This window comes from Lagopus leucura, unplaced genomic scaffold, assembly GCF_019238085.1.
Source record: "Lagopus leucura isolate 7727_CA_CO unplaced genomic scaffold, USGS_WTPT01 Super-Scaffold_100002, whole genome shotgun sequence".
NCBI classification, from domain to species: Eukaryota; Metazoa; Chordata; class Aves; order Galliformes; family Phasianidae; genus Lagopus; species Lagopus leucura.
In genome coordinates this window covers 45,130,323-45,154,739 of record NW_024962263.1, presented here as the reverse complement: position 1 = coordinate 45,154,739, position 24,417 = coordinate 45,130,323, and the positions used below count along the sequence as shown (strand labels likewise).

At 39.0% G+C, this 24,417-nt stretch overlaps 1 protein-coding gene across 16 annotated transcripts in view; it reads right to left on the bottom strand.

The window, feature by feature from the left end:
• Positions 1-24,417, bottom strand: part of GREB1L (GREB1 like retinoic acid receptor coactivator) — a 127,156-nt gene that overhangs the window by 86,901 nt on the left and 15,838 nt on the right. For 8 of the 16 annotated variants that reach the window (XM_042869718.1, XM_042869733.1, XM_042869735.1 and 5 more), the window contains 2 exons: positions 22,571-22,692; positions 10,241-10,439 (listed from right to left, as the gene is read on the bottom strand). The exons of 6 other annotated variants lie outside the window; for them this stretch is intronic. The gene's annotated coding sequence lies outside the window, so the exon portion shown is untranslated. The remainder of the gene's footprint in view (positions 1-10,240; positions 10,440-22,570; positions 22,693-24,417) is intronic. 2 more of the 16 variants (XM_042869720.1, XM_042869719.1) reach the window with 2 other exon arrangements.

The window sequence follows — 24,417 nt, the reverse complement described above, 5'->3', positions numbered from 1 at the left end:
TACCTCTCCCTGCCAGCATCCTCCTAAGGTTCCTTCAGACACAATATAACAGTATCCTTAGGTTTACCCCACCATCCTGTTTTTGCCTCTCAGAGAGGAATTTTAAGACAAAAGCTGGTGACAGTGAGAGCAGAGCTGGCTGGGACTTCCAGATCCCTTCTCCAGCCACCCCTCTGGCACTTCCACCACCACCCACTCCCTCAGGAGCATCACCCCCTCAGAGGGGAGGCCTCTCTGCACTTCCACGCACACTGCTGTAAAAACATACCAGCCTCCAGGCTTCTCTGGAGGAAACATCGGGCTCTTCATCCTGCCCAAAGCTTCCACTGGAATGCAAGCACCCCCAAGCCCAGAGGAACGGGCAGAGAACTGCACCGGCTAACACAAAAATCCAAGTCCAGAGCCAGCCTGGCCCTAGATCCAGGTCGGCTGTGTCTGCCCCATTAGGCACTGCAGGCTGAATGGGTCCGGGGCTGACATCTCAATAACAAGGAAAGACAGGGGGCAGATAATGGGAAGGAAAAAACCTCAGGGATTTGAGGGCCTTGAAAGAGAAGATAAAGAGCTTAAATTCGATGCTATAAAGACAAGATAACACAAGCAGAGGAATGCAAAAAAAGAAAGGTAACACAATCAAGGCGCAGAAAACACAGGGCAGGCACTAGGTTCTATTTGTCCAAGTCAGCGAACAAGGGCTCAACACAGAGAAGGTAGGAGGTGAAAATCTGTGATTCCTCCCCAATGAAAGAGCAAACCCATCCCAAAGGGCCATCGGGGAGGTAGGCTTTGCCACTGCTGGCTGGGCAGGCTCAGGGGAGAAAGAACGTGAGAGGGAAGATATCGTCTGCTCTCATGATGCTGAGCTGACAGATGAATGTCCCCATGGCAGAGACAGGTCAGGGCTTCGGCTTGAGCACAGGGAGGTGGGTGACTCACTTTATGACCTGTGAGTGCTTCCCTCCAAAGTTCACACAGGATGATAATATCCCCTTCAAATGAATTCATGCAGACGATGGTTCGTCTGAAGGATGCCCTTTCAATTCAAAATGAAAACATGCCATATCTTCAGCAGACAAAAACTAGCAAAAGTCAGTTATTGCTATGTGAATTATTTCTACAGCTGCTTGTTCCATTTCAGTAGCAATTCACACCACTGGGCTACACACGCAGGGCCACCAGGCCAGGAAGGCAGATCCCTATCTCCTGTCAACTCCATAGGCCACACCAAGGCCATACTCCTCAAAAGATACAAGTGAAAAAACAGATTGTGTATGCTCCTGCAATCTAGCTTCTGAATTCACAATAAATTCTGCAATGTAACTTCTGAATAAAATAAAAGTGTACCCCAAGATGGACAAGTGCTGAAACGGTACAAAATTGAATGTTTCAGGAAAATGCTATTTGTGAGACAAGCAATGCTCACCTCAAGTCAGACTTAAAAAAAAAAAAAAAAAAAAAAAATTATATTGATGCCATGATTCAGTAAGACACAATAAATATATAAATAAGCTGCAAGCAAGCTATTCCTTGTCCACTCCATTATTCATTTTCCTGTGCTTTTCTCATGTGAACTTGTGATCCTTAAAGAGGTTTACATATGTAAAAATAAAGTTTCAAGCCGTAAGTAAGCGTTACCTCCCCACCGAGGCAACAATTAATGTCAGGCATTCAATACAATAAAGTACAGTGGCAGGGGGATGCAAAAATAACCATTTCATTTTGCTGCCATTGAAATCAGACATTGAAACTTGTTCACTGATTTTCCTTCATTAAAAAATAACCGATCATAAAAGAAGCGTTGCTTTGTAGGATCAAAGCCAATATATCCTACAGGAAACACACACACGCACAAAGCATTTGGAAATGAGGGTTAATTTGGCATGCAATTTAACAACACTAGCTTTTATCAGCAGCATTTCAAGGTCAGGCACATCCATGTTGAAAATGCTGGTTTAGTTACTATTTCAGTTATCATATATTAGAGTTCAACAGTTCTAAAGTGACATTAATTTGAAGGGAAGCTGCACGGGAGCATCAACATTAAACATTAAAAATTGAAAACTCAATTCAAAAAATACACTGCCTTTCATGGAGTAGTGCTGCAAACATTAAAAGCAGAAAACCTATTCCAGAGACACTCAGCTGAAAAACCTGATGCAGCTGTTTAAGTCTCCAATTCTCTTTTACTAATTTAAAACTTAACTCCTAAGAAGTACGTAAGTACATATAAACCAACAAATTACAAAAAATGCTTTCCATCTGACCACAGGACTAAGTCACAGAAAGGAGTCCTTCCACTGATCTAATTTGTGCAACATTTCAAGAGCTTGCAAAGAGACTTGCTTACTATCTCAAGTAACAAAGTCAAAATGGCCTCACATTTTAAAGAGGCTTTCTTTTCCCCAGGTCCCTGATTTTTAAGACTTTTTTTTTTTTTTTTTAAACTTCAACCTATTCTGTTCAGAATTCAAGTTAACTCACTATATTGATCTGCTAAAAGACTAATTTAAAATTCAGATCATTCCATTTTTACTGTACTCTACGCTTTGTTTATTCAAAACATGCAGAAGGGCAATGGTAAAATGAGATACCAAACAGAGTTCTACAGATCCAATAAGAAAATATCCCACAGCTGTTTAAGGGGAATTTCCCATTTTAGTGAAAAAGCGTGATTTCAGAAACTAACACACTTGCATGCTTTTACATTCATGGTTAAGTCACAGAAAGGCTTTATGCAGCTCTTCATTGAAAATTTGATCTTTAAAAACCTAAACAAACCCACAGTGCTGACAGACTGCAGTTCAGTTAGCACCACGTTTCATGGGATCAAGTCCATACTGCACCTGAAACAAATACTTTGATCAATCATTTACTGGCAGAACCTCACAGTACCAGGGTTGTATGCCTAAGAGCTTTACAAATGCTTACAGGACAGTAATGTTACAGCACTGAAATCTCTTAAGCCTCTTTCTTTGCAATTCTGTCACAGTTCAGAAGAATGCCACCCTATTACACCAAAATGAGAGGGGGAAAAGTTCTCACTGCTTGCATGAGCATGATTAATCTTGTGACACCTTGACAAAGCAGCTTATTGACAGTGAAAGAAAGGATTTTTCTGATTTCCTCTCAAGACAGGAGATGGTCTTTATCCATCATCCCTTCTTCCTGATCTCTTCTTCCAGAGTACCCACATCAGCAGATCTGTCTATCAGAGCCGACAGCAGGAGGGAAAGGCCTGAATGATTGATAGGGCACCAGTGCTCACAGTGCTATTTAAGTGCAGGAACCTATTGTTGGAAACTTACTTTAGAGCAGTTAAACAAATATAATGGCAACCGATTCAACCATTGTGTGGCTAGAGTCAGCTCAGGCTAATAAGTAAAGTTAGCTAATTACACAGGTCTGATTTAAAATCCAGAAAAATTGTAGAGACAGTCAGCATTACAGTGCATTGAAAGCAGAGGAAATTGAAATAAAAGTTGTAAGCATATTGTGCTTTTTAAATGATGGCTGCTTCCATTCTCACTCTCCTTTGTGAGCAGGATTGCACACCCAGATCTCCTTTCCTTCTCTCCCATTCACAGGCCTGCTGGAGATTCCTAACTAATGTTTTTCTTATTACACTGTTCAGTTGCCTCCTCTTTTCCTACTTTCCCCAAGTTGTAATATATTCACTTGTGAAAACTGAGAGGCATTTCATCTTTTAAAGGGAAAACAATTAAAACTGCCTTCTTAAAAGAGGATACTATATACTACACAGCCAACTGAGCTCTGCCCTAGTAATGCATCTTTGAGGGAGGTGATTTGTTGTAATCCACCACGGATATCCTCATGTGTTTAAAAAAAAAAAAAAAAATTCTGAATACTTCTCAAAAACACGCACTTACTGAGCAAAATGCTGTTTTTCTCATATATATGTATATATTCTTATTATATGCACGTTTCACATAATTGTACTTATCTTTTATTTCCCTTCCACTCATCTCCCTCACCTTTTCCAAGAAAAACATAAAGCAAAGACTTAGCTATAATTATATGCCCATTTATGCACTCACAGAGAGGGGGAAAACAATGTTATATACTTCTTTTAACGTCCTAATTCCTTGACAACTCTTGGTCCGGGCCAGAGAGGATCAGGGAATGGCACTCTGGCAACTACTGCAGCCAGGGATGTCTGATTCAGTTCCTGGTGACTTATTTCAAATGCAATTGAGCCATAACCTGTACAGTCCTCCGTCTCGCAAATGTAACCACCGAAGAAAAGCCTACAGTAATCTGCGTTCTCTGAGGCTGCCAAGAAAGACAGCCTCATTCAAGACATGGGAACTCAGTAACCCTGGGTTTATCTGTCCCATTTCATTCTTGAGTGTTTAGACTGAGACTTACTCAACTCCCCCTTAAAAATAATTGCTCATGCTGTCTGGCCCTGACCAATTCTCAAAGCACTCTTCTTTTGCTCAGTTACACCAGAGAGTCTGGTCACCATTTCTATGATGTATAAAATCAACTCAGTAAAGTTTGCTGTTCAAAGAATGAATGCAGTGTTCTTTCCACAAACTGTGTAATATTTTAGGGGACACCAAGCAGTCTGGAACTGTCTGTAAGTTCAAATACTGCTTATGTCAGACTAAGAAACTATGTTCCGTTACCGCAGATAATATTGCAGGCCACAACCTGGAGAAAGACCTTTCCATCACTTTACTGGTATTTTATACAAATGTAAGCATTAAGTATCATTTAACTGAAGAAATGTGATTGACCACACAGCCATATGTCACAGCAGCAGAAAATGTCCAAGAGGGCAGAATCAGCATCTATGCTACCTCACCCCTGCCTGCACTTCTGGGTCCCAGAAGAATCATGGCCACAGCTGTTGATGCTTCTGTTATGTGTAAGGTCAGAAGTGAAAAAAGGAAAAGCCCTATGCTTGTTTCATTATCTACTCATTTCCAGTCAAAGCATACCAAAACTGAAAGCATGCAGAACTGAGAAGAACAGACTAGATTTTGAAGTCCTGTACTCTTGGGTACAGCCATGAAGTAGGAGCAAACAACAATGGCAATGAAATCATAATTAGTAGTAACTCTCAAAGTAATTATAAATTATTAGATACATATTTTACTCAAGACAGTAAATTACAGACCATACACCCCATAAGCAGAGAGAAAAACTTCTAACTGCTAGCAGATTTGCTTGGTGTGTCCACTTGAGCAATCTATCCACTGCAGCTGTCCTGCTCTCCAAATATTTATCTCTAGGATCCTTCCACAGCTATCTCACACAGAAGAAATGTGAAGCACCCATACTGTATATCTTGCTTTAAGGGATGTAAAGATAAGGGTAAGACTGCTTTCCTCTTTATTCCCTTCTCCCTCAGTATGGGCTATCAAAAGAAGCTGCTTTTCCTCATTCCCAAGCCACCTTATTTGCTGCCAGAAATAGCAGAGCTTCTGTTTCTGGATTGCATTCCTGCACTATTGGCATAAGACTTGTTCCAGGCTGAGAATGCAGAGTCAAAACTAGGAGTCTGGAAATAAATAAAGATTGTAAACTGTAACCCTACAAATGCCCAGGCCAGCCAATAGCAAGTTCCCTGCAGCAGGAAAGAGGCTGTCTGCCTCATGGCTGAGCATTCTGTGTTGTCAAGTGAGTGGCAAGAACTTCGCAATCGTTTACGGCCACAGCACCAGATGGAGCGTTACCTGTGTTACCACAGGAATTGGACAAGTGTATTCAAGAACACTGCAGGACTGAGAAGTACTTTTAATTAAGCTTCAACTATACAATAACTCCTAGCACTCTTCAACTGTCAGTTCTGCATTATCCTTCTTAAATGAGAAGACTAAAAGCAAGCTAGAAGTCTCTCAAGCTGGAGGCATAGTTTAACAACAAACATTACAATTGCACTGTCTGCTGAATCATAGAATCACAAGGTTGGAAAGGACCTACAAGATCATCTAGTCCATCCTCCTATCACCATTACTAGCCACTAAGCTACTGAACCGTATCTTGTAGCTCCTTATCCAGACGTCTGCCTCTTGAACTTTGCATTACATGCATGAAAGCAATGGAGTTGTTCTCTGCCAGTGACAGAATGGGAAAGCACTGGGACCTGCAGCAGATAAGACATGCCTTTGAAACCGTTTTTTGTTAACACAGCATGCAATTGACCTACAGTCCAAACTAGGCTGTATCTTTCCCACACATGCAGAGCAAAGATATCTGGGCCAGGAGACAGCTTGAGAACCTGGATACAGCACACACAGCTAGCTCCTCTGGTACTTCCTTCTGAAAAAGGGACTGGAGCACCTTCTTGCTGTTCTGCTAGGTGCCTTTCAAAGACCAGCTTTTTTCCTGGAGTCCAGCACGGGTGTCTTTATAGTGCATTGCAGAAGAGACAATTGAGAAGAAACACAGCTGTTTTACAGTTAAACGCTTTATAAAATTATCTTCTTGGATGGATTACAGTTCTGATGTCCAGAAAGAAAAAGTCATGTGTCTGAGTGATAAACACAAATGTACTTGTTAGTCTGTGGTTTTGGAAGCAGCATGCATTTCTGTCCTGAAGGTGAGTGGCAGTGACTAAGAAATTTAATGATAGGTTATGCAACTTTTCTTCTTTGGCAATTCATTTAGAGGCATAAAGTTTTGGCTTTTCACCAAGAAGAAAAACGGTGAGAAACTAGAAGTTACCAAAAAAAAAGAACCAGAACAACAACAAACCAGCAACCAAAAAAAAGGGAAAAAAAAAAAAAAGCAACTTGATTCAGCTGTTGTAAGAAACTACAAGGAAAAAGGAGAAGACGTGGGAAAAGATAAATTTAAAAAAATATAAAAAAAAAATATAAAAATATATAATAAAAATATAAAAATATAAAAATAAAAAAAAATAAAAAATATACTAATTATAAAAGCTTTATCTACTATGATTATTTACTTGCACTAGGTGGTAAGGAACTGACTGGAGAAAAGCACTGTCTGTTGCAGCTCCCCTAACTTTTTGCTTACAGATCGAGTTGAACCTTCTGGAAACGCATAACTTGGCACTCACAGAAGGAAGAATAGAGCTCAGTGGTACACAGATAGCATGTATTACATGACATTGTTCTAGAAGTCAAAGCAACGAGCAGTCCTCATTTACAACAAGAATCTCTGTTCAACCTTTCAGCTTCAATGAAAAAAAAACAATGTTATTTTGACTACAGCAAAATAAGACTTTGAACCAGGATCAGAATACAAGTATAAAGGCATTTAGGGATTGTTAAATCCCTCATTTAATTCCTCCTCACACAAATAAAAACCCTAGGAAAATTATTGGCAATGAAGGGATGACTCTCACAAGTTTTCTCTCATACTACATACTCACAACATAAGGCAGACAAAAAGGAGATGTAGGTACACGTGGAATAGGTTTGAACTCTTGCATAGCAATTGTGACTTCATAAAAATTCTGTCACCATTTTATTGCTATTGCGTTCTGTTTGAAATTACTCATCTGGCAGCAACACCATGAAACAGCAACACTGTTCTGACCTTACCAATGTGCCCATCACCTCCCTGTGACTATCAGAATTCAGATGCTCTTGTCTAGCTGTCAGGATCTCTGAAGTTGGTAGTTTCAGTGCACATCATGTCCCCAGCAACAGCAGAAACAGAGACCAAGTACAGATGTTTCTGCCATTGTCAGAAATGAGGCCAGTTTAGAAGAGCAAGGACTGGGAACAGTTCATCTCAGAACACTATTAGACTCAGATTTGGGGTCAGTTACTTCAAGGCTTGCCATAAGCAGCTGCTTGATGTACAATAACAATATCAATTATAAACACTGGATTTAGGAAAAAAACTGCGTATTTTTATATTATTACTTCAGCTTGATTTTAAGCCACTTAAATTCAACATTTGAAATTTAAAGAGGTGTCTGAATGATTTGTGCTTGTTCAGTGCATGCTGCTCTCATCACGAACGTTTAAAACATTCTTATCTTCAAAAAGTACATTTTGTTCTCTGCCACTCAAGCATGCACACAAACCACTAAGTTACAAAAAAAAAAAAAACAAACCAGATACACTGAAAGGAATTATAGTTGTTTTCATGAAGATGAAGCACATCAGAAAAAACCAACTGTATTTTTCCTTTTCTTTTTCTCCCCTCACCCTTATACATCCCCAAAGTAACAATACACAGTTTGATCCTTGCCTTCTAACAATCACTCTTGAAGGTACATTTCCAATTACCTGTTCAGTTAAAATATTATACTGATGCAAAGCTGCAGTTATTCTTCATAAAATTACACACTACTTGGCATCCATCCAATCAACATCTCCATCCGAAGAGACTGTAGATCAGTCACTAACTGTGGTGGCTCCACTTGGATGCTGTGGGAAATGACCCTTTCGAGGGCAACATTTACCCCACTAAATTATTTAAACATAATCTGGCATTCTGCAAGGCTGGTAACTATTTTTATCGTTGCTGTTGTATTAAAGCGGCCTCCCACAAGTCTCAGAGACCTTCTCTTGAAAGTAACTGCAGTTGAACGGGGAAAAACGAGTCAAGCTAAGTATGGCACACTTGGGAATATTAATTCTGGAAGTTGATGGTTTTACAGAAAAGTGCTGTATAGTTTAGAAAGAATGCATGCAAATTAGTGAAGAGCTATGATATTATCTGCTTTTTTGCACACCACATTGCTCCATGTCTACAGCAGAGGTATTTGAAGACCAGTTTCATAATTCTTACAAAGGAAGTGGACAGCATATTTTTTCCCATTCATCTCTAAGCAGCCTTGTAGATTATTCACAGATTTACTCAAAACAGTTTTCAGTAAAAGAGAAAGATCAAAACCGATCAGACTGGGAAGTCTGCAGACTGTTTGTACTATGGTTTAAACATAAAAATCTATAAGCACAAATCCAAAGAAGGCAGAGAGACTTTTTTACTTTACTGAGCAGAAACTAATACTGCATATCTACAGAAATACATAATGCAAGAAAATAACTGATAGCTATGCTATTACACAATGAAAATGAAAATTATTACAACTTACTACAACTTGTAACTCCTAAAATAGGTACACCTCACCTCAACAGTTTCATTTAGTCATTTTCTTCAAAATTCAGTTTATATAAATTTTGAATGTAAACTGGTTTGCAACTGTAGCTGACTTTTGAAACACCCTATTCTTTTTTAGCCTATGTAGCCTCATTTTTGCTAGCAAGTTAGCCAACACTGGATTCTGTGAAAATGAATGATGCAAACAAGTTTAAGGACTGACATTTCAAGAAGATTAAACAATTTTACTTCTTGTGAAACTGTAACTGAAGCATTCATGTCAATTAACTAGCCTTCACTAGCCTTACAAGCAGTAAAATTGTAACATAGTTCTAAGTTTAAAGAAATGACTTCATGTATTTTGCTCCCCTACTCCAGCAAATGCTGTATTGCCATGACTTCACACTGCAGTGAAATTTATGTCGTCTTCAAAATCAACTTCATGTTTAAATGCTCTTCTTCCTGCTCTGTCTTTTCTGGTGATAAACAGTGGGAAATCAATGAGGAAACATCATTTGAAGTGAGCCATTCATCATGTACCGAAAAGGGTAAGTACCCCATAAACTGCAGTGATCCGCTTCCTTCTAGAAGCGCACAACAGAAGGCAACATCATTTGCATTAGCAATTTTTATGACCTCTGTAGAAAGAGGATAAGGCTAGGAAATGGCTTATGTTTGTCAGCTATAAAGCATTTGTTGGGTGGGGAAGGAAGAATTGGTGACAAGTGGTGTCCCTCAGCGGTGAGTACTGGGACCGGTGATCTTTTAACACTTTCATCAGTGACATCAACAGTTGGATTGAGCGCACTCTCAGGAAGTCTGTGGATGACACCAAGCTGTGGGGTGCTGCTGACACACTGCAGGAATGGGATACCATCCAGAGAGACCTAGACAGGCTTGAACAGTGGGTCCACGTGAACCTCATGAGGTTCAACACATTCAAATGCTAGGTCTTGCATCTGGGTCAACACAATCCTCACTACCAATACAAGGCAGGGTATGAAAGCATTGAGTGCAGCCCTGCCAAAAAAGACCCAGGGGACTGGTGGATGAGAAGCTGGACATGAGCCAGCAATTTGCCCTCACAGCCCAGTAAGCCAACAGTATCCTGGGCTCCACCAAAAGAAGCATGGCCAGCAGGGTGAGGGAGGTGATCCTGCCCCTCTACTCTGCACTGGTGAGACCTCACCTGGAGTACTGCATCCAGATGTAGAGTCCTCAGGACAGGAGAGACATGGACCTGCTGGAGTCCAGAGGATGGTCCAGAGGATGGCCACAAAAGTGATGCAAGGGATGGAACACCTCTCCTTTGAAGACAGGCTGAGAGAGCTGGAGGAGAGAAGGCTCTAGGAAGTCCTGATAGCAGCCTTGCAGTATCTAAAAGGGAGCTATAAGAAAGAAGGGGACATTCTTTAACAGGGTCTATTGTGATAGAACAAGGGGAAATGGTTTCAAACTAAGAGAGAGGAGATTTTGATTGGATATAAGGAAGAAGTGGGGTTTTTTTTATTGCTTTTTCTTTTTGCATTTGCTTTTGTTTTTTTCCTTTTTTAACAGGATGAGTGATGGGGCACTGGAAAAGGCTGCCCAGTGAGGTGGAAGAAGCCCCATCCCTGGAGACACTCAAGGTCAAACTGAATGAGGTTCTGAGCAACGTGGTCTAGCTGTGCGTATGCCTGTTCATTGCATACACACTTTAAAGGTCCCTCCTAACTCAAAATATTCTGTGATGATATTTTATTTATTTATTTATTAAAGAGAATCAGAGTTATTGGTAAGCGAAAAGGGAAGTGGGAGGGAAGGAAGGGAAAGCGACAACATGCAGCAGTCCCACCAATTCCAATATTGAATATTTTAGTACATTTTAGAATTAAAAAAAAAAAAAAAAAAAAAAAGTATTTTGCAGCATGGGTGGAAGCCCAGAAAGTTTCTTGTCATTGCTCATGACTGCTTCCTGATGAACACTACTTTCCTAAAATCTAGAGACTATAAGGACACCGAAAAAATTAAAGGAGAATCCAACTACTGTATGAGACAGAACATCAAATAAAAATAGTCTTTAAAATGAAAAATAGATGTATTAAATCAAGCATTACTTGATTTACACTTTTCTTTAACACTGTTTCCCTTCACCACACTTCGTGCTTCCTACATCAAAAACAGCAAACACACTGGACAAAAAAAAAAAAAAAAAAAGGCAGAACTTGTAAGTTTTGATGTTCCTCTTTCACAGGCTAAGGATATCACTAAATACTAGACTTGAAAGAAGAATGAAGCTTTAGGTATGAAAAGGCTTCTCCTAGGGTGCTGGGAATGGGTTGAGTGAAGGTAGAAAAAAGAAAGGAAGAAATTCTAATAACTTAGGGACTTAATTGATTACCAGACAGCTAACTTTAGTCTCTTAACAGCATTATCAAAACATTTTTCATTGAAATGCATAAGAGTAGGAGCCCAGGACATAATTCAGCTTAACTAAATTTTTCTTCCCTGTGTCCCTGTTTTGACAAAACAAAGAGGACACTACAGAGTACAGACCCATTTGTACAACACTCTCTTACAGAAACCTAGGCATCAGCAGTAAGTCAGACAGCATAGTTTATCTTCAATTCCAGGACTATGCCACAGTTTGATTTTTTCCACGTGATGGAATGAGTCCCCCACTTGGCCAGCAGACAAGGCAGAAGCCCCATACTCAGATATACTGCCACAAAATGGCAGGCATGTCTCTACAGAAGGCATTATGGAAGCCTGCCAGTTTTCCTAAAACTGTATGTCACACCTCAGTTTTAGCAGCCTGTTTCTTTGGGTTCCTATCCTGCATCCTGGTCCACGTTTGAGTCTCTCCTCAGCCTGGAGGCTTTGATGTTTACTCTGTCACACAACAACTTTTCCTTTCCACATTGCAGCCTAGCTCCTTCACCTTTGCCTTGCCCTTGAAATTAATTCATTGTGCCTCTCTGGTTCCCTGACCTCAGTTATTGGGAATAACTGGCTGGGAGCCCTCCTTGTGACCTGCTTCTATCCCAGTGCCAGCCTGACCCAGGCCCTCAGCCAACCCTGCCATGCCCTCACCACAGCAATGATCACAGAGCACCTACTGGCATACTGAAGCCCCAGATGGAGAGGCTGATGGTTTGTCGTTATGAAGACAAATAGAAGGCAAGCAGCGTTGCCAATATTCCCACAGCTCACAGAGCGTTTGGTTCTCCCACATTTGCTTTACAAACAGAAGTGGCAAAGGGCTTTGGAGTTCTCCCTTCAGGTCATGGTGCTCCACACACACCACTATCAGTGAGGCAAGGCTTTGTAAGTCAAAAGACTTCAGAGATTTACTGACAGCAAAAGAACGACCAGGTTAAGGAATAAATAAATAAATAAATAAATCTTCCTATTCAGTTTTAGGCATTACAAAGAATAAATTGATATGGAAATACATTACTCTGATCTAAGGCTCTCTGCTTCCCCTCCCACCTGTTTTGTCCAGCTGTAGTCCAGCCTATTTCACAGTCTCACTTGTCTCATATAATCCTCATTCCAGTTCTAGTTATGTCCCATCCGAAGGCTCCTTACCAATCTACATTTATAACTGAACTAGTCAGAAGCACTTTATTTCATCAGGCCTTTTTCTCCCCTAACTTAGTCAATTCTCAGGCTCCATGGCATGACGTTCTCAGTGTCATTACCCAGCTTTGCTCCAATGGCCCCATCACTTCTTCTCCTGATTCCCATATCCTTCTTCCTCATCAAGCCAATCTCAATATTTTCTAGCACGCGTTTTCTTCTTTGTTTCCAAATACTCAGATTTTTGTATGGCCTTTACCTTTTTTACTCTCTCTCTCTGAGTATTTCCATACCCCCACCATCTGCACGTTGCCTAAATCCAACCAGTGAACTCACACACAAACTAAACCCTAGAAGTCTTCTCAGTTTCAGTGCCTGAGCTTCAGAGGGCTTGTCATGGCCAGAGGTACAACTGCATGCAGAAATCCTGCTCCATTTCTCATAGCTGTGGATTAGAACAGAATCACAAGGGAGGCAGGATTTCAGCAGCTTACCACAAGCAAGTTTCTGAGCATGAATTAGCTAGAAGTGTTGGCTTTTAACTTGGATAGCTTTGGCTGACTTCTGAAGGGACAGTTAAGATGCACAGTAAAGACTAAATTGATTCCTGCCAAGCACAACGTAATTACACCGCAAGGCTGTTAGAAAAAAAAGCAAGAAAGAGCAGTGATCTTAAAATGTTTCCCCTTCTGCAAACAAAGCAATTGTTTCCTCTGTGTGCTTGATGCCAAGAACTGCCAAATACTGCGACTGAAGTATGGGGACAGAGTAGCATAACAGCAGCTCAGCAAGCACAAGTTTCACACAAATAACCACGGTCTGGGAAAGCACCGGAACACTGAACTGTACAACAGAAACTACTTACAAAGCTTAACAGATTACATTACCAGTTTCATCTGTAATTATTAAATCAATAAATAAACCTTGTCGAAACCAGAAGTGCTCACTGGTTCCTTTTATTTGTTTCTGAAAGTCACCCTTCTTTCATTGCCCACTTTAACCTTGTTAAGACTTTTAGCCTTCATTTTCCCCCAACTCCTCCAAAATCCTAGAAGAGTTCAGCCAAGAACTTTAGGTTTACACTCTATTAGTTCATAGACACGACTGGCTTCAGATCAACTATTTTAGCTTATGACAAAGATCACATCAATTTACCATTACTATTCACTGCATAATTTCCAGCTTCTTTCAAGACAAGAATTCCCATCACAAAGCAAAGAAAGTTCATCTTTTTAGTAATGAACCAATGGCTTGGTAAACTGATAAAAAAGGTACAGATTCAGACAGGTTCAAACCAACCAGCTCTACACTGCTGAAACTTTACCATGCAAAAGGAAACTAAAAGCAAGGCTCCACATTGAGGCTTGGCTAAATCTTTTTTTCTTCCTCAAAAAAGATTTAGAAGCAAAACAAAACTGTCCTGAAAGCAAAAACCTGTTTTTAATAGGTGGCTTTTCTCTTAGAGATGGTAAATAATGCTATTGCAGTTTTACGGTGCTGAAACATAAAGCTAGCAAACCAAATGTTCTTGCTTTTCACAGAAATATGAAAGAACTGTATTTCATTGTGAGGTCAAACTCACTTCATATGGCACAGCACAGATGTCAGAACAGCAACGAAATCATCAATGCTCATAAAGTATAGGAGATAAGTCAATAATCCCTTCAAAAATCTGTCTAGGTCAGTAATTGTCATCACTATCCAGTTGGCATTTAAAGAAAAAAGTAGCCACAATCATGACCTTTGCATTTTTACAAACATTGGCTATTGTCATGAGGAAGACCTCTTTGGCCTCATAATTCACGTGCTGTTAACAACCAGCAAGAACACAGCATGTTGTGTCAGTTACTAAATAATGTAAGAAAAATTGGATGTCACCCTCATGCCCCTCTGTTCCTGTGCACATTGAAGCAATGACGTACTACATTTAAAGCTTTAAAAAGATTTAAGTCTTTCGGGGGACTATATTATTACTATTCGGGGCAAGACAAGGAATTTTTTTCCTAATGATTTTATTTATTTTGTACTATTTGCTTTTGTCCACTTCTGATGGAAATGTGGCTCAAATAATTACATTTTCTGTCAACATTTGAACTCACAAATAAACTCCATAAATATTAGACAGGGTTACAAAAGATATTTAGTCCCTTCAATATTCATGAGGGAACCTAGCCAGTTAGGCAGCACATTTGACTGACCCAGCAGCAGGGGAAAGGTAACATAAGAACCCACTGAAGGAACTGACCCTACTCATTAACTAAAAAAATCTAAATATTTAGGAAATATTAGAAAATTTAGATTATTTCAGTGCTCCTTGAATTCCTTTGAGAACTTAGTTTTATCACCTACAAAACCAACACAGTCCAGAAAACTGTATACTGCTTTCTTCTGACTCACTGCCAGCAGAAAAAGCACTGTGAGCAAACACCAGAACTGGAAGGCTTTCCACAGCCCATCCCATTCAATCCAGTGACCCACGCAAACAAAGAATTATGAGATGGTCACAACAACATAAAACCAGACGTGGCATGTCAGCCCACAGGTCTCCTAACTTCATTCACAGTGACCTATAGCTGATGTTTAGAAAAATACAGAAACCATGACATTACCTTAGGAGTAACTATCCAAAGTACCACTCCACTGATCCATAGCTCAAGGCTCATTTAACAGTGGCTATGAACTTGTCCAGCTTCCTTAAAAAACACTTAAGCCTTCAGCATGCCAGTGTCCTGAAAGCAGGGCATCGCAGCTTACCTTACACTTGCAGTCACCACCTTTTACTCATGCTCAGTGTGGCACTTACTGATTCCATTTGATGCTCCTCAGTTCTCTTTCCGCAGAAGACATGACCAGGTCCACCGTCTGCCCAACATTATTCTGTGGACCTCAGCAATCTTTCTCCCAAGCTAAGTTTAGTTAATTGTTCCTGATACAGTAGTTCTACATCTTTGGTCTCTTACCACTCTTCTCTGTGTTTTTTTCCCCAGTGTTAATACCTGTTATTGCATAAAAGGGAAAGGGAGACAAACTGCATGTGACATTCAGTAATTTGATACACTAAAGATGAATGGCAGAATCATGTTTTCTGCTTTATTCTCTTCTTTTTTTTCTCTAGTAACATTTGCTTTTATCTTTTTTTTTTTTTTTTCCAATCACTACAGTCCTTTAAGCTAGCATGTTAATCACACTCTCCATTACAACACTGGGACAATGTTTCTGAGCAATAACTCAAGAAAAGCATCTATACAGAATGGAAATACACACATGTGCCTTCCAAGACATATGAGGCATTTCTGAGAAGGAACACTGTTTATCCCCTATACCAATATCCTAGTCCATCCCTAGGACAAAAAAGATATAGGGCAATAGGAATTCAGCTCTACTGTTCCTTATCTGTTTTTATGGTATATAATTAGTTGTTATAGTGCTTCATAACACTAACAGAAATATTACACATGAAAGCAGGATAGTAAATCTCAGGTCAACCCAAGCTGACTAGAAATTCTGCATATAAAGAGCCCAAGAATGCTGACAAACTTTTTAGTGAACCCAGCCCAAGATGTATTATAAAGCAATGTTGTATTTAGCTATATAGTATCTTCAATCCATAGCAAAAAAATGTTCACAAAGTAATATGTTCAGTAGAAAAACTTCAGCACTAAAGAGTATATGAAGTTATCAGACACAAATATATTTTCTGTATAATATAGATATCTTAAAAAAAAAATAAATCGAGTGTTAACTCTCTTTTAGGAAGAGAACCTGACAAGCAATTACAAAGATGATATGAAGACATTTTTTCTGCCTACTCAGTCCCTTAGGCTTTTATCAGCAACAAAATGGGGTGAGGAAAAAAAAAACAAACTAATAACCGTTCTGACAGCTTTCCAGCAGCTTGGAAGTAATGACATTTCTCATATGTGGATAATCACATCAACACATGTTGCTCTATACTGACCAGTCATAAAAGATCACAGAAACAGCTGAGTGTGCACTGTGTGAAAACCAGAAGACAAGGTGGAATTTTCCTCTCCTTTCTCCTGAAGGCTGGCAAAAGATCACTAAAATTAAACACTGCCCAAGGCAATTGTTAAAAGCAGTTTGGCCATTAAAGTCATGTCATCTGGTGACCCAAGTGACCTACATTAAACCAAGGCTAAAGGGCAATGTCATCTTTCTTCTCCTTTAGATAGCATGACTTTGCATCTTCAGCACAGATGGAAGACAACCCCTTTGGCCTCCTGGTTTCCACTGTATCCCTTTTTGCAAACCAAAGTCAGCTGCAACCAGTCTTTTGTATTTATTTGGCCCCTGTTTCACACTGCTACAGCACTACCGAGGTGAACAGCAGCACATGCACTCCCAAAAGGGTATTCAACCAGTATCAAACTAGAAACTGTAACACTCCACATATTTAAAACTCAAGGGTTAAATCATATTTGAAAAACATTGTGTAATTAATTAACATTAGATGCATTTCATTTGAATTGTCTGAATATACTAGAATGTTTAATCACTTCTCTATTAAAGCATTAAATAACAAAGACGATATTACTCAATATATGACTTAATTTAGATTTATTGGATGGCCTTCACATCCTCTCCAGATTTTTAGAGCAGCCATGCTGATAATGAGACATTCTTTAAGAATTTTCTTAATTTAGAAATGATGTTAATGATTCACAGAAACACTGCTCTCCACAGATAATAGGGTAGGTTGTTCCACCTCTCCAATCCTCTTCATCATGCTGATGAACTAAGTCAATTCATAATATATATATAATATTGATTTCACAATATATACATTCATACATATATGAATATGGATAAAATTTTGTAGCCTGCAAAAGGTTCTCAAATCATTTCTATGATCCATTAGAAAAAATAAGTAAAAAACACTTCAAAGACAAAGAATATTCTTACATTTAATTCCATTTTTCCTCAGTGTGGACTGTGATACACAACACTTATTTATATGGTTAAGATTTTTCATGTTTGGTAACATAAGCTGCTAGCATGCCAAGTATACAGTTTATTGCTTGATTCTATTATGTCTGTACTTCTTCATCATTGTCATCTTCGTCAATGGGGATACATCACTAGGCTGCCTAATTGTTCAGGCAAACAAGCTCTTCCCATGGGAATAATTATTTTGAAGCATCAGAAAGCTGAACTTTCTAGACTGCGAAAAAAGTCAACAGTTTCAGAGAGTTGGCATTCAAACTACAGCTCTTTTCTCTGGCACTCAACCACACCTGGATATTACTGAGATAAATACAATCTAATTAACTGTATGGCTGAAAGATCCAAAGGCATGTAAATCATTCTGACTGCTATTCAAAAATAACAGCGTTTGAGCACCTTCCATCAAAATAACTAAATAAATAAAAACAGAAGTCGCAAAATTCTGTTCTCAAATTTACCATAAGAGTTGGCACTGTTAGTTACATAGCTCTAGACACATTTACACAGAAACACTGCACACATTTCTAAAAATACACACAGCACCTACTGGAATCTCCTCCAATATTAACACTGATCATCGTCTTGATGAGAACCTACACTTCATGCCTTGAATGAATGTAAAAGCTTATGACTGCACTAACATCACAGTTTATCAAAAATATTTGTGTTACAGAGAAAGGTTTCCATTGGATACATTTCTTTCTTAAGACTATCTTGATAAAGGAGCTGTCAGAAGGAATTTAAACCTAGAACATTGGCAGAAAAGCAGCATTTCACATTGGTCACGTTTTCCACACAAACGAGAACAATTTTTCCTTCAAATATGGCCTGCAACTGTGCTAACAAAAACCAACTTGCTTTCAGTTTTCTAAACTAAGCCATTTTAACATACATTACCAAAAAAAAAAAAAAATCTTATAAATCAAAGAACACATGCTTTTGGTTGAATGCTGTTGAGATAAACTGCGCATATACACTAATCTATAGGGATACAATATTTAGAAAAGTTTTGTTTCACTTTTTAAACTTTCAAGTCAAAAGAAAACTATAGAGTCGGTATGGGTAAAACGAAAAGAGGAAAAGATCAAGCTGTTCAGCTAGTACACCACAGATGCTGTACTTTATGTGCTGGTATACAGTTTATAGCAACTCTCACGCAGAAGACAACTTCCATTTTTATAAGAGCAGCTCCTGTAATATCCATAGGTAATAAGTGACCCATCAATTCATTAAGGAATGAAATCAAAAGGTGAAATTCAGCAAAGAAAATAACAGAGTAGTGCTTTTGGTTTCTTGCTTTTTAATTATTATTATTGTAAATTTTCAGAATAATTATCCTTTCTCATTCCTGTACCAAAGGCAACTGGCTGAAGAGTCAGTTAATTTGTGTAATCATTCAGAAACTAGGGAGTGAGATTCCTAACTGAATGGATTGGCACTCGATTCAAACTTGAGAGAGTGGTAGTCCAGGAGCTAAACAGGCCAGCATGGAGCAAGAGTGAAAAATTCTATCCTCAGGCTTTCCCCGTCCAAAATATTGTATGTCTTGCTCTGCAACTCTGCATCACACAATATATTATGCGCTCACCATACAGGTAACATTTGCCTTTTGGTGACATACTGATTCTCCTTGTTTCTTGTTGAAATGAAAGACTGCCTTTGTTAGGACAAGAAGGTTACATTTGTTTTAAACACAGACCACAGATTTCTATATAAAGTAAAGCCCTTCCATTTAACCGTATACTAGGTTTACTGTGAATTTACCCTAAGCCAAATGGGGTTTCTATTACTGCCTTTTTTTTCCCCTTTCATTTATTTTAATTCAGACTGTAACTTCCACAGAGTAAGAGTATGTTCTCTTATGCTGCATTTGAAGCGTGTTTGCATAACTAGGCCTAAGCAAATATGTAGGTTCCAGATCCAGGCACTCACATTTTCTTCAAAGGCAAAGTTGGGCATTTTTCTGAAAAGCCAGCGCTGTCAGACAGCAGCAAGTATCTGAGTGCCCTTGCACAGGGGACAGCACCAGAGGATCGATGTGCTGCCAGGAAGACTACTTCAACTCACAGTTCAGCCACAGCCATGCAATATCATCTACCTTTTGCCTACTGACTTTCTCCCTAGAACTGCTCAAAATCAGGTAACAGATACAAAAACAAAAATGTAGGATGGCAGAGTAAGGAATATGAATCTTAACTGCACAGAATGTTATTGATAAATCTGCTTTTGTTTCCTTTTTTCTACTCCGTTTTTTCCAGAAACGAAAGCAGTATTTCGGTCAGCCTCACTTGCACTGACCATTCTCCTTCCTTTATTTCCCTAAACACAGGTTCTCTATGCTTACTAATCTCTCACTGTGACAGTTTCTCCCTGCTGCTAGGAGCCTTTTTATTTTTTTTGGTAGCTATCACAGATTGCCAGGAACACTTGTATTTCCTCCTTTTATTTCCTCATTAGAGATTATGAAGCAGTCTGATTAAAGCACAAAAGTTGTTTTTAAAGAAAAAAAAAAAAACAAACATCAGAAGAAAAAAAAAAAAAGGCAACAAAGACTTTTACTAGAAATAAAAAACCTTCTTTAAAAAAAAAGTTAGAATTGAAAAAAAATAATATGAAGATCTATTTTTGCACAAGACTTACTCCTGCTTATTGGATGGGGAGCCAAAGAGGGAAAGAAGGTTTGTTTCCATTGACAAAAAGCAGGGCTCTGTTGAGCTGCACGGTTATATCTGGAATGACAGAGCGCCCACAAAGCACCAAGAAACTTTCCCCATTCCCTACAGTGAAATCCATCCAATCTCCTCTGGGAGCCTCTGTACACTGGTGATGGGTTAACATTCATCGCCCTTCTGGCAGGGAAGGAAAACAACTATTTTAAAACAGAAAAAAGGCCTGCTAGGAGGTGTAACAGCCCTCTGCCACAGTGACTGACAACGACTGCTTCAAGTTTGTAAAACAGCAATAAGGAGTTTCTATTTAAAACAAACAAATTCTTGCAGACTCTTTTGCATCCAAGCCAGTGCTTAGAGCCTTAACAATTTGGTCACTTTTTTTTTTTCCCCCTCCAAACTAAGGAATTTACAAGCTGTCCCAGTAACCTTACAAAGGCCATATGCTGAATACTACTACCTTCGAAACTCAAAAGCTTTACAAAGAGGGAAAATTTAACTATAAGCAGCCCTGTAATGGCAACAGTAAAAACAATCACAAACATAAAACTGTTTATTCAAACTTGAAGTCTTATGGCAAAGAAGTATATTTTTTCTTTGCATACCTTATTTCTTATCATTCCCTTAATTAGCTTTTTAAACACTTAAGTCTTATTTATAAGTAGCTTATTATAAAGAGAGGAAGTCACCTTCATTTGTTCACAGCTGTTCTTATACTGAATCACACCTTTGTCCAGGCCAAAGCACCAATCACACATGCAGAACTATTAAGGAAACAACCTAATCAAATTAAAGACTTCCCTACAAACACTTTAAAATGATGATTTGTGGTAGATGCTTGCCAAAACCCTTCTGTCCTTCATCTCAGGGAGTACTTCAGCCTGCCTTCAGCTTTACCCCTTCAGGTCTGCCACCTCCTTTTTATGGCGTAATCTGCTCTGTGTTTGGAGAATCCACACATCAGCCCCTAAGCCCTGTCTCCTTTAGGACAGCTACCTCCTGCTGTAACAGCAGTAGGGACGGCTGTAGCCCAGCACACTCAGCTATTTATCTCATTAAGCCCAAGCCAAGGCCATCACAAAATGGCGTCCAACAGGGCCTCTAGCTTGTGTTTCCAAAGAAATTATATTCAGCAGCAAACAAGCAGCAAAAACATTATCTTTATATAAAAAACACAATCCAAGGGCATAGTCGCAGTGAGTTAGCGAATCATTTCAGCAGTAAGGGGATCTCACCCACAGCTACTGCCTATGCGTGGGCAAATGGCTCTGGAGTGTAAGGCTATGGCCTCACTTCAAGGACACACAAAACCTGCATCTTGCCCAATATGGTAAGACTGTTCTCAGCTAAAAACACTGTCTCTATGACAAGCAAGAAGGATTTAGCATACACCATACTGCATTCGGTCTGGGTTGGGTTGTGCACAACACTGAGGTATAATGCTTGAGACTGCAGCATGGAGATACAAAACGCTGCATCCCAAACTCAATCTCAAACCCACTTCATACATTCAGTCTCACAGAAACCCCAGTCTTTATAATACAGCTACATCAGAGTAATCACTTTAAAGAGAGATGAAAAAGACTGCTTTCACCACTGGAAAAGTGCTGCCTATTCCTAGAAATTATCTGGTAGGATCACTTATTCTGAAACAGAATCTGGCTTGTAGATAATACTGTTTAAAATGAGATTTTATTTACAAAAAAAAAAAAAAACAACACTGCTTAAGCAAGGGTTTTTATGCAGAGGTAGAAATGCTAGTGCAGAATTAAAGATGAGCCCAGACTGCATATGTGAATGAGACATAAGCTGTTCAGTTAGTTAAATGAAAATATTCAAACTCGTTTATTAGCAAAGAGGAAATCACAAATGTGATTGATTTGAGATGCACAAAGCAATATTATGTTAACAGCTAGAAAGTCTTCCCTGACTCTTCAAACTCCGTTTACACCATATTTCCTGCAACAAGAGCTGTAAGCAGCCGTATAGTGGGGCACTATGCTGCTTTAAAAGCATTTAATCTGCAACAGGCAAAGAGCAAAAGCTGTTTAGGAGGAAAGGAGAGTGGAGGGAATAAAAGAAACCACACCAAAAACCATCAGTGAAACAATATTTAAACTCCATCATTCTTACAAAATGGCAATTATTTAAACTACGTTATAAAAATACAATCAGAGCACTAGCTTGCTTCATATAAATGCAGGAAGTTTCTTTTTTTTTAATTAAAGCTTATATATATGACAATAATTATCTAGTGATATGATTAAAACTTCATCAAAACCAAAATATCTGAAAATCACTAACAGGGAGAGCTCCAACCTTACCTTTTGTATGTCATGATCTGGGCACATAATCTTACATACACAGCATCACAGTCCTCCAAAGTACTTCATACACATGGGCTAAGACCTGCAGTTTTTCCTCCTAACTCATATCTGGGCATTATCTATATTTTACAGAAGGAAGATTTTATGACACAGAGATTAAAATTACGCACCTAACAGCCAACGCATAAATCAGCTTAATGTAAAGTCCTCAGTAGTTTCAAGAGTTAACACTGCACTAAGTTGTTTTTTTTTAAATAGCTCTCTTATCACAGATATGGAAAGAAGATGTTCGCTGCTGCAAATTTCGCTGCTGCAAACTTTCTAAAAGCCAGTAAAAAATAAGACAATAAAAAACATAATTTTCTAGAAGATGCATTTAAAGTAAGTCTGATCACATCTGCCACAATCCAGCTTTCCAGGAAAGATGTGAACAAGCATGTTTCTGCTCTAGCTAAATGGGTGCAGAGGAGCACCAACAGAGCAACCTGAGCTAGAGCTCTGGTATGTTGTTAAACACACACAAAAGTCTTCTCCTATTTATCCCTGGATGCTTCATTTTTAAAGTATGATTTCACCGATGCAGTGACGTAGCAGTAGTACAGCTTGTGAAATTCAGGTGACTGTCTCAGATGTATTCTAATCAGAGAAACAACACCCTGACATAAATCCAAACCTCAGTTTCTTCAGGACAACTCTGTTGTTAGGAAAAGACACAAAGTTACAAAGTGATACCCTTAACATCTATATCCAAGGAGTCCTCTAATGAATACACCTCAAAAGAGAGGAGAAAAAAAAAAAAAAAAAAAAAAAAAAAGAAATTCCTCCATGCCTAAAATCCAATCGCTAAAGCAATGTTACATTCTGTATGAAGCCTCTGAGAGGCAGCACTGAAAATTTAAACGGGAGAAGGTAATTGATTCATTACATCTATTTCTACTATATTTCTTTTTGTATTTTTTCGTCCCCATTTCAAAAGGCATTGTTTAAATTGCCCTAATCTGCAAACAGCAACAATAAGTGTAGCAAATACTTGACAATGAAGATGTAAAGCCTCTAAAAACCTGTTACCTTAGTAACCAAGGGAATGCAGTAGAATAAGAATACACTGAGTGTCAGGACATCATTTTAGATTCCAGAGGGTTTGGGCTGAAATACAGTCAGCTTTCATTAGCTTTTTGTTTTTCCCAGTAGGCCCTTGGACTTTGAAACAAAACCTGAATGACAGCTATGAGCAATTCCAGCCTCACTCCTGATTAGCCACACCAAACAAAACAGCTCTCTGCAGTGTGAACCCCTCACCATTTGCACCCAACAAACCTTGAAACGAACATTATTTATGTTTCTGACCCCCCTGGAAATCACTAATAAATAGCATTCCAAAACGAGGGGTAAAACAAAGAGCTACTTCTCTGTGACTTAATAGAGAATTTACTTTAAACAAATGTACTGCAAGAAAAATAAGCCAAGATATCTGCTCAGGACATTTTGGTAACCTCACAGTTTATTTACAGGCTTTAACGGGGGTGTTAATTCAACACAAACACTAAGGAGAATTTAGCTGCTCCTTTTACTCATGGAAGAAAGAAAAGGAGGAAAAAAAAAAAAAAAAAAAAAAAAGATCACAACAACAACTGAGTTCCAAACGCCCGACCCCCAGGGTCTGTTAGGAACTTTGTGGTCAAGACGGATCAGAACAAAGATCCTCCAGCCAATGCTTTGAGCCGGCTTAACTCCAAGACCATCCCCTTGCTGGTATCTGGTCACTTGGGAAAACAATCTGAAAAAACTCCAGGCAAAGATGTCAGAAAAAATAAGCAGAAACTCAACCATCTGGATTATGTTAG